Here is an 11,962-nt window from a genome sequence, read left to right on the forward strand (position 1 = left end):
ATAGTTCCCTAGAATGTAAAGGGCCCCTGGAACCCAAAAACATGAGAACAAATGATTTTTATCAACTTTATTAAATTGTGTCTAAAATATTTCAAAGAACCTCAAATAGTACATATTTGTATATATTTTGCTTACTATTCCTTAAGAATAATAATATGGCTTTATTAGATGTCTGGCCATCGTTTTCCCTCAAACTCATCTCCTATGGCAAATCTTCCCAGTTCTCCATTTACTTTGATCTACCCTGAATAACTCTTGCTATAACAGGGAATTTTTGTAGCCTTCATCAAACTGAACATTCCTTCAGAGTTTTGCTTTTTTGGCCTAAAACCCACAAACAAAAAATGAGAACATGGAGTGATTAAAAGGTAGGTAAAGATCTGCTGAGGTTTTGCAACCCCTTGCTGAGGGTTCCCAGCCCTGGTGAAGCAACAATGTCCTATACCCAAGGCAAGGGTGATTTCTGCTTTCATCAGTTTAACTTCTCTAATCCAGATGTCTCCTGCCAAACTTCCTAATTGTGTTGATTTCTTGTAGGGTATGAGGAGACTTCTATTTTCCAGCCTTCATTTCCAAGACTTTCCTTAGAGCATCCTACCCTCTCCCACATTCTAATGCTCCCTGGATGGGTAGCTATTAATAAGTCATCTGCAGAATAATGTTGAATGGCCAGTTTTCCTCCAACCTCCTTGTGGAGTAGTAACTCACAGTCTTAGGGCTACCTAACACGATTGTTATATACCAAGTGTGAGGATTGCTTCAAAAATTTTTTCTTCAATTTAATACCTACTGGTCAAATTTTGCTTGTTTTTGGTGGTGTTGATGATTTTGAGTAATATATAATTTTCCTTCCACTTATAATATTAATCCAAACCCATATAAAATTCAATTTTACTGGAGTTTAATATTTAATAATATATTGAATTTTAGTAATTTAATTATACTCTAATGTAAAATTGAAAATGCATTGAATATCAGTGATTATGAAACTTTTCTGAATGTTTCTTTTTTGTTAAAAAAAATTCTCTGCTAATTTTATTGATAATAAGCACTATTACAACTTTATCTGATCTAGAGTATCACCAAAGCATCCTTACCAATCAAGAGTTGAAGGAAAACTGGACTCTCTAGAAGGTGAAATCACTAGTTCTCCAGGGTTTCTGAGTCTTATGATCCATATGTACCCTGCTTAAAGAATACTTGTGTTTATATAGGATCTAAAAGTACAGTTGCTCCTAGAGTATAAATAAGTGAGTTTCCCTGGGAAGTCACTTCTTGAATTTTATTTAAAGAATGAGGCAGAATCACAAATTTTGTAGATTCTTTATAACAGCTCAAAAGTAATACTCCATTACAGAATGGAATGTGTGTTTCCTCATTTCTCAGGTATAGTTGCAAGCTTTAATCTGTATGTTTCTTTAAAATAGCTAATGAAAAATTCAGATATATTTGTGATATGTCTCAAGATCATTAGCATGCTTAATTATTTTTGCTCTATATAATTAATGAACACTCATTGAAAGTTTAAGTATTTCTTATTCTGGTTTTGTTATACATGAATAGTTTTGAAAGATGGTACCTGATGATATGTATGTGATACATAGCCTGTAGTACTAACACTGAAAACATAATGATACAGAAAGTACCACGATATTGAAGTAGCACAAGCCCAATGTCTTAAATATTACTTTAAATAGATGGTAAAGGATAGCTAAGAAATTCAGAGGCAGCACTGTGTTAAAACAGCATTTCATGGAAAACAATCCTCATAAGCAAAAACAGTCTTTGATATATTAATGAATAGGTTGAGATATCCGGGGGTTATTTATGAACAAATCCATTTTTTATTTGCAGGATATTAGGAACTACATATGTTCTATAGAGATTTTTATTATGGTATTTCATGTATTTAAACAATTGATGAGGAATAAGTATCCCACTCAATTATTTGACATTTTAAAACTATGAAATTTTAAAAAAATATCCCTGAAGTAATAAGGAGCAGAGATAAATTAACTCTCTGTCTTTTGCCCAAGCTGTGCATTTAACTGTCATGATGTACCCCAGAGTAGAAGATGGATGATAACTGTGACATCAGAGAACTTGTGAATTTGTACAGAAGGAGAAAAATACAGTCTAAAGAGATAGAGGATAGGAATGAGACTTATACTGATCAAAAATAATGTCTAATTTTCATAAAGGTAAATAAAAAATCATCTGGAATTTTGAGTATGTACAATAAAGAACACTTATTTAAGTAGTAGTCAATTAATCACAGTATTATTTTTGGTAATTTAATAAAATCTCTCTTTAACAGTTATTCTTTTTCTCACATATTTGAGGATGACAGAAGAAATATTCATAATTGGAAGGATTACAATAGAAAAACAGTCTGCCATAAACATTGCAAAAGTGCTACAAATCATATAAATTTAATCAATGAAAGTAAAACGCTATTATTTTTATTATCATCATATGCATAAAATGCTTGTTATTGTTATGTAATTTTATAATTACAAATTTATTATATATGAAAAAGTATCAATAAAATACCATTTCTAACATTTTTACATATATTATGCCCCTAATTTATGTTTTCCACATATAAAATTAAATAGTTATGAAATGAGACCTTTCAAGGTAATTAATTTAGATTTGAAAGTGTAATTTTGAGTGAAATAGGATTTCTTATATCTAGGTATGTTTCAAGACAAGTCCAAGTAAAATAATTGTGGTTACAATAGTGATTTTGAAAGAGGAGATTTCAGTAAAATCCAGAAAAGCATGCAGGTAAGATACCTGGCCAGACATTTAGGTCTTCATCAAGTATTGGAATTCTTTGCTGATGTAAGGAAATAAGCTTTCAGAAAGTATAATTCCAAGTGGGATGCTTTTCTTAGACTCTGTGTACAGGTAAGAGAGTAAACTTGAGGACAGCAAGGTAACACTGGCTACACATTGGAATCAATTAGAATTTACAAGAATCAAATATTTTATGGAAGTTGCTGCAAAGGAAGAAGGCAAATGCTCACACTCATGTCTTACAGATCAACTGAAATGAACAAGTGGTGATGTCTAGTCATCACCTGAAAAGACTCTCACAATCATTCATTAACCTTGTTATAGAAACTGGTTTTGGGAAACGGACTTGGCCCAGTGGTTAGGGCATCTGTCTACCACGTGCGAGGTCCGCGGTTCAAACTCTGGGCTTCCTTGACCCATGTGGAGCTGACCCATGCACAGTGCTGATGCGCGGAAGGAGTGCCGCGCCATGCAGGGGTGTCCCCTGCGTAGGGGAGCCCCACGCACAAGGAGTGCACCTGTAAGGAGAGCCACCCTGAGCGAAAAAAAAGTACAGTCTTCAGAGGAATGGCGCCACCCACACTTCCTGTGCTGCTGACGGACAACAGAAGCAGACAAAGAAACAAGACGCAGCAAAAAGACACAGAAAACAGACAACCAGGAAAGGGGAGGGGAATTAAATAAATAAAAAAAATAAATCTTTTTAAAAAAAAGAAACTGGTTTTATGTCACCTAGCTTAAGATGGGGGAAATAAGCAAACATCCTAGTCACCTGGTAAAGGAAAAAATGACAGCACAGTGTTCAAACAAATGGGCTTATGCAGAGACTTCTTACAGAATATATCTGAGATGACCATTTTCTAATGAAGAAATGAGAATATAATCACTGGCTATACCCTGGCTGAGTTTTAAAATGTTTAATTGAACTAGTTAGTATCAATATAACTCAACAACTGAAAGGTTTTAGGCTTAGTGTTAGATCATTTAGTGTACTTAAATGGTCTGATCCTATGATTGTTGAAATTAACATATTAAAACAGAATTAGGAAAGAAAGCGAAAAAGGTAATATGTGAGTTCAATTGTTTCAAAATACTTTTTGTCCATTTTTTCGAAGGTGAATTCTTCATGAGAAGCCACAATGATAGCCCTAGGAACATTTATTTGTGAGTAATATGGATCATCTGCACTGTTTTTAGTATATTCTTATCATTTATACTTTGACTTCAGGCAGATGGAAGCATATCAATAAACATGGACAATCTCACTATTTTCACAGAATTCCTCCTCATGGATGTCTCAAGCTCCCAAGAGCGCCGAGTGCTTCAAGGTCTCCTCTTCTCAGTGATTTATCTGGGAGCCCTGACTGGGAATCTTGTTATTGTCCTTGTAACTGGCCCACATCTGCATTCACCAATGTACTTCTTTATAGGCAATTTATCCCTCATAGACCTTTGCTGCATTTCAGTTATGGTGCAAAAAATGATTGTGAATTCTCTGGTGGGCAGTAAGTTGATTTTTCTCCCAGAATGCACTGCCCAGATCTTTCTGGTTCTCTTCTCTGTATCCACGGGGCTGGCCTTCCTTGTGATGATGTCCCATGATCGCTATGTTGCCATTTGCCACCCTCTGCCCTATGGACTCACCATCACCCCACGTCTGTGCACACAGGCAGCTGGTGGCTCGTGGGCAAGTGGGTTCATCCATTCTGCTCTCCCACAGGTGTCATGTTCAGGCTTCCATCCCAGGGTCCAACGTGATCTATCAACATTTCTGTGATATACCACAAATTTTGAGGATCTCACCTCCAGATGTTCAGTTTTCTGAGTCTATAACCTTAGTTCCAAGTGTTTGTACTACATTAGCATGTTAAGCCTTCACAGTTAAGACATATATTGATATATTTTCAATGGTGCATAGGATGCATTCTGTGGAAGCCCTTAACAAAGTCTTATCCACCTGTACACCATGGAGGGCAATTCTCATTTTGTTTATAATTTCTGGGGTGACGGCTGCCCGTAGTCCAACTGCAAATACAGCTTCTCTTAAAGATGTTCTGACAGCCATGCTCTACTCCATGGTGCCCCCACTCATAAACCCAATCATCTGTAGTCTGAGGAACAGAGAGATAAACACTGCTCCAGGAAGAATGCTTCACAGATATTTTGAGTTCCCAAGCAGAGTTTTCCTTGAATAAAAAATTCTGTAAACTATTTGGGTAAGGCTTGATTTTATTTGATATGTGTTCTAAATTTTAATCTGCCATGCTAAATATCCAGGGTTTTTAATTGTGTATATATATGTTGTTTCCAATGTGATAGTGAGCTATACATCTGTTTCCAAGTTTTTACTCCACATATTTGTGGAATTCACAGATTCTTCTGGACAAAAATTTTTCAACAATGCTAAATTGATTTGAATAATGTTTAGAATAATTTCAAGCTATGATAAAGAATGACACCATATTGAGAAGATCATTGGTGAATACCATCAAAACTGCCTATACATTTGAGAAAAATTTACACTTATAAGATACTGCCAGCCTGGGACAGAATATTCAGTGTTTTGAATTAGAGAATTTAATTCAAATAGCCCTCTTTGCATTCTCTTTTCTACAATATCTGCACCAATTAAAAGGTGATTTAATTGAGATACCACTGATCAAAAATTAAGGATAAAATAAAGATCTAGCACAGAGATCTGAGTTAAAGTTTTTCCCCTCACTAAAAAAATGGAATATGAAAGCCTAGCCCTCAACCCAGAATATTCTTTTGGGTCTTTTTCTCTCCCTGTGACCTGGATGAATAGGTGTATACCTAGCTCAATGCATTCATTATTTATGCATGATAAGGAACAAGTAGTTACAGAGTGGAGTGAGACATAGCAACAGGTGAAGTGCATTTTACTTGCAGAATAACATATTTCTTAGAATATATGAAAAACTTTTATCACCAAAAAATTAAACAAGCTTATGCTGTCATATGGAAATACTTTTGTTTTTCTGATTCTCAGATGATGAGCAGGTATTCTCATGGTGAAATATTTAACTTTTTTATATCTCCAAATTGAATCTAGGAAGGCTGCCTTTTACTTGAAATCTATATCTAGAAACTTTCAGCCTTAGGGAATGAGTGCTCATTTAACTTCAGCCTTCATCCTATGATTGAAAAAAATGGGCACAGCAGGCTCACTGTGGCTCAGTATTTCTGGCTGTAGTACATTCACTGCAGTGCCTGGGACTGTGAGGGAACTGTATGTCATGGCAAGGGGGACATTTATAAACCTGCAAATAGGGAAATTCCTAAGTATACATGCCCGTGCCCAAGATACGATGCATGCTCAGAAACATACAGACTAGCCCCTATTCTTGGTCCTCAAACTGTTCCATAAACTCATTGAATGGATAAGCTCTTAAGGACACTTAAAAACAATTTATAAATGAACTTTTAAATGCCAAAGATAGAGAATTCTAGCAACCACATAGAGAAGGAATGTGTCACGTGCAGGGTACCCTCAATAAGATTAAGTACCAATTTATCTACAGAAACCATGGAGGCAGAAGACAGTGGCACAAAATGTTAAAAGTCCTAAAGGAAAATTACTTTCCACTAAGTTTATTACATCCAGAAAAGAAGTCATTCAAAAATGAGTGTGAAATTAAGACATTCCAAGATAAACAATAGCTGTGGGTATTTCATCACCATTACACCTACCCTATCAACAATGATAAAGTGAATTCTTCACACTGAAAGGAAAGGATACTGGAAAATAGTTTAAAGCCACATCAAGCAATAAGGATCTCCTGTAAGGGTAACAACATGGGTAAATATGAATTCCAGTACTATTGTGATTTTGGCTTGTAGCTCTACTATTTTACTTCCTACATGATTTAAAATGTTTAATGCACAAAAATAATGAAAATGCAGTTGCTTTATACTCATAATGTATAAACATGTGATTTTATACAAGAACTACATACAGGTGGGAGGACAGGTGGGATATAGGAACATAGCTTGTGTATAAGATTGAAGGTGATTTGGTATCAAAGGAAATGGGAGTGTTGGATATTTAGGATTTTAATTTAAGCCCCATGGTAATGACAATTTAGACATTGGAGAATACCCATATTCACATAGAAAGGAATTATAATTTAAGTAGCAAAGTATGCATGTGGAGGGGTATAGGAATACAGGGAGTTAATGGGTAATGTGTGTGGGGTTCCTGTTTTGGATATGGGGAAGTCTGGGCAATGGAAGGTGATGAGGGGACCAAAGCAGAGTAAATAGCAGACACCATGGATGTCTCTGATGGCATGCTTGGAGGGACTGATACCTGAAAGCTTATGTTTTATATAGGTTCCCACAATTTAAAAAACAGAATGAACAACTAAAGAGACAATGACAAACACAATATATAATTCTGGATGTAATCTAATAAGAGAGAAGAGGGGCCAAAGGAAAAAATTGAACAGTACACCATAAACTTTAAATCAATGTGAAATTTCTTGAAATTGAAAACTGCACTTACCAGTTTTGTCTGTATTCTTTCTATAGAGTTCATATTATTTTTATTAATTGTCTTGTATTTGAAAGTATTTTTAAATAAAATATTTAAAAAGCAGTAACTCTGGTAAAAGTCTGAATTGTTCACGTTCCTCTAATATCTGAATTATTTTCTTATATTTTCAATATATTATATTCCAATATGATGACACCATCATATTTCTTATAAAAATTAATTGTATTGCTATCTGGGTCATCTGAACAGCTGTTTTCTGGGAAAGATATCTCTGTCCAATTTTATAGTCAAGTTATAGTCTTACAAAGGTGATGGATAGTATGGGCTATGATGTGGACCATTGACCATGAGGTGCAGAGATGCCCAGAGATGTACTTACCAAATGCAATGGATGTGTCATGATGATGGGAGTGAGTGTTGCTGGGGGGGGAGTGGTGGGGTGGGGGTGGTGGGGTTGAATGGGACCTCATATTTTTTGAATGTAATATTTTTACAAAATGAATAAAATTAAAAACAAAAACAAAAAACAAAGGTGATGGATAAACTTCTGGGTATTCCTTGGGGGATTTTGATTTTATTTTGTACCAACTCTTGAGTTGTATTTAAATTTACATATATATAAATACATATATATTATTTAAATACATATATATATTATCCATCATATTTTATTATGTAGATCCACTGATCTTTATTCCTCAGGTTCCTGACCAATTTCTAATAGTTTTCTTTTTCAACTTCATTTTAATTTTTTCTACAATTTGGTATTTTATTTTATGGATATCTGAAGCTCTAAACTGATATTTCCAAGCATATGTTTTTAATTAATATTTCCTTGAAGAATTAGGCTATATCGGTCAAGAAACTTTTTTCTCTAACCTGATAATTTTTCTGAGATTTTTTCTTATAATCATTAAAACATCAAATACAATTTTATCTCAATATTATAATGTTAATTTATTTTTCACATATTTTCTATATATTTGTATTTTAATACATTATGAGAAATGATATTCAAATCTCTTTGAAGTATACTTAATGATTTTTAATGCCTAAAAATTACACACACACACACACATATATATATATATGTAAATACAATTTCCCTAAACCATTTATAATTCTTAAGTCAGTGATTTATTTTCTGGTAGCAAATTAGAGATGCAAAGTCATCCTTCATCTCTTTGGCTAAATTAACCAGAGGTTTAAAAATGATCCACTATCCATTAATTGTCTCATTTCATTTAGGGTAATATGAAAATGTTTACTTTCTTTCTTATTCAAAACCTGATACCTTCCTATGCTTTATTGTCTTAAGAAGACAATGTAAAATGGTAAATAAATCTACTAAGAGCTGTTTAGGAGTCCCTTGTTGCTTTTGTTTATCTTGTAATTGTTCATTGCAAGTTGTATATTTTAATATTTTCTGTGCTATCTCTGGGATTTAGACCCTGAGCTGTCTGTTCCTTAAGTTTCTATCCAGCTGTGGATATGTCAGATATTTCCTTGTGTGAGCAAAGGTAACCAAAATAAAGAAAAGCTTTTGCTTAATGAAATGTAGTGCTGCCGCAATTTGCTTTGGTCCTCTCAGGGCCGTGTTGCAGTAATCTTTCCTCACAGGCTTTAATCCATAACTGTTTCCTCCTCACAGTTTCTGTTTTATCAGAGAGGCACCCTCTGATAATATAAACCTGAACATGGCAGCCAGCCGAAGTCTGAGTACTGCTGGTGTTAACATGATGAGACTAAGCAAAATCTAAGTCAGTATACCAAGACTCAGCATTACATGTTTTTTCCCTCCACCAAAAGATCCAGACTGTTGTATTTTTAGGTAGCCATGAGCATCAGTCCCACTTTTTATCTAAGGCTTCTCCTCTGTTCATTAGGCACCAGTTTTCACATGCTGTCTTCCAAAATATATAAAGATGAACTTATGAATACCCTCTCATTGCTTTCATCACTGTTGATCATAACATAATGCATATACCATTAATATTTGAAAGTTCTTTTCTCTCAACTTTCCTATTCACACACACGCAGGTTATATTTCAAAGTTTTAACATACTTTATTGTCAGTCTGGAATTCTTTTTTGTGAAATTCATGTCTACATTATTTGACATACATTTCCCTGGTTTGCTACATAAATTGTTGAGTTTTTCTAAATCCTTTGAGGAAAAGAAATCCTTAACTCTTTTATAATAAATTTATCAATCTTTTTCATTGTGGTTTGCATTTTGTTTCTGTATGAGAAATACAAAATATACATGATAGTTAGCCTGATATCATGAAGACATTATCCATTGTTAATCTCTAAATCTACTCTAGTTTAGACTGTCATATTTTGACACTTAATCTATACCATTTCTGAATATGAGAGGTAGAAGTGAAATTAATTTTTATCCTATGTGAATATACAACTGTCCAAACAACATTGAAAAGTATTAATTAATGAAACTACCACCCACTACCTCTTTCTGTTATTGCAGTTATAATTGAGTGGATCTTCAACTGTCTTTTTATACTATAGCATTGTTTACTGTAATATTTAGAAATTGGATATCAACTGAAGAAATGAACTTAAATGATAGTAATTTTTTATGAGTGATTTATTTTTACCTTAATGAAATTTGTACTTTCCAGGGAAGGGATATTAATGAAATTAGAATCAATATATATCAGTTAAAAAGGTCAAATATGATTTAAGTTTTAGATAGTAACTTCAAGGAAGTGAATAAACATTAATAGATATTTGATGAGTGTGTTGAACAAAATTTTAATATTCTAAACTTACTCAACATCCAGCAGGCTATTTTGACTATATACTGTACATTGGAGGAAGAATCAATTATTTCCAAAATCACATTTAGATTTCAAAGAGTAAATATTAAAATAGTCTCAGTGTAAACACTCCAGGATGCTAGATTTTTACCATGTTTCTCTGTCTTTTCATAACCTTTTTTTTTTCATCTTACAGATAATCGTAATTCTGACTGGAAATAAAATGGTACATAGCAGGTACATCTACAATTTAATAAATAAATTCTCATTTGCTCTATTATTCAAAATATCCCATGCCCCTGCTGAGGTGGCCCTCTCTGTAGTACCATTCTTTTTATATTTAATTTTTTAAAAGAAGCTTTAGATTACATGTTATATAAAAAATATAAGGGATTTCCATATGTGCCATACCTTCCCACTCCCATACTTTCCCACATCAACAACATCCCTCATTACCATGGTACATTTGTTAAAATTGATGAACCCTTATTGATGCATTGCTACTAACTATGGTTTACACTTTACATTAAGATTTACACTCTGTCCTGCACAATTTTGCAGATTATGACAAAATATAAAATGGCTTCTTTCTGTCATGCAGTACCATTTTTAAGAAGGAAAATCGAGTCACTAATCATTAATAGCAGATTGAGTCACATAACACCATGTGACCAATAAAATGTGAGCAAAAGCAATGTTTGTGAATTTAAGAGCTAATATAGGGTGGCAGTCTTGGCCCAGTGGTTAGGGCATCCATCTACCACATGGGAGGTCCACGGTTCAAACCCCAGGCCTCCTTGACCCACGTGGAGCTGGCTCGTGTGTGGTGCTGATGCATGCAAGGAGTGCCCTGCCACGCAGGGGTGTCCCCTGCATAGGGGAGTCCCATGCACAAGGAGTGTGCTCCGTAAGGAGAGCCGCCCAGAGCGAAAGAAATTGTAGCCTGCCCAGGAATGGCGCTGCCCACATGGAGAGTTGACACAAAAAGATGATGCAACAAAAAGAAACACAGGTTCCCGTGCCACTGACAACAGAAGCAGCCAAAGAAGATGCAGCAAATGGACACAGATGACAATGGGGGGTGGGGGGGAAGCAATAATTAAAAATAAAAAAATAAAAATAAAAAACCTTAAAAAAAAAGAGCTAATATATATACTTTTCCCCTTATTCCATAATTGTTCTATTTTGCTCTTCACATTGGAAGAGTACTGTAATATTTTCGAGAGATGCACAGCAAGCTGGTGATGTCAAGTTTATGCTTTAGACATTTATCTCTACTTGATCAGAAGTTTCAGAGGCCACTATACAAGTTGGCTATTCTAAACTCTCATGTTAAATATGAACTTCTCCTCAATAATACTCTGAAGTCACATCTCATTTCTTTATCCTTCAAAACTGCAGAGGGTTATTTGAAATATTTTAAAGACTCTGTAATAAACTACAGAGTTTACTAAGAGTAGAAGTTCTCAGGTTAAACAATGTTGGTATTGCCAGAGAAAAAGAAGCATTATTAAATATATACACTCCTTACCAACACAAATTGAGCCCTTTTTCTTCCAATAAAAAGGCTAGTCCATTTTATATTTATCATTTCCAAATCACACTGAAAGGACCTTGAGTAATTTGCCAATAGTTTTCTATGTTCCTTAGAGATGACTCACCAAAAATTGGTATCTAACAAAACAGAAGACATTTGCAGAATGTAATATTGTAGTGACAGTACTGCAGTCGACTGTTACAGACAGATTAAACTCTTTGAGTTTGGTTACATCTTAATAGAACATTGGTCCAATAACAAAAATAAAGAGCAACAGCTGTAAATTTATCTCATTCAATGTTAAGAGATAAAAGTGTTAGCAACGCTT

Source organism: Dasypus novemcinctus, chromosome 27, assembly GCF_030445035.2.
Source record: "Dasypus novemcinctus isolate mDasNov1 chromosome 27, mDasNov1.1.hap2, whole genome shotgun sequence".
NCBI lineage: Eukaryota > Metazoa > Chordata > Mammalia > Cingulata > Dasypodidae > Dasypus > Dasypus novemcinctus.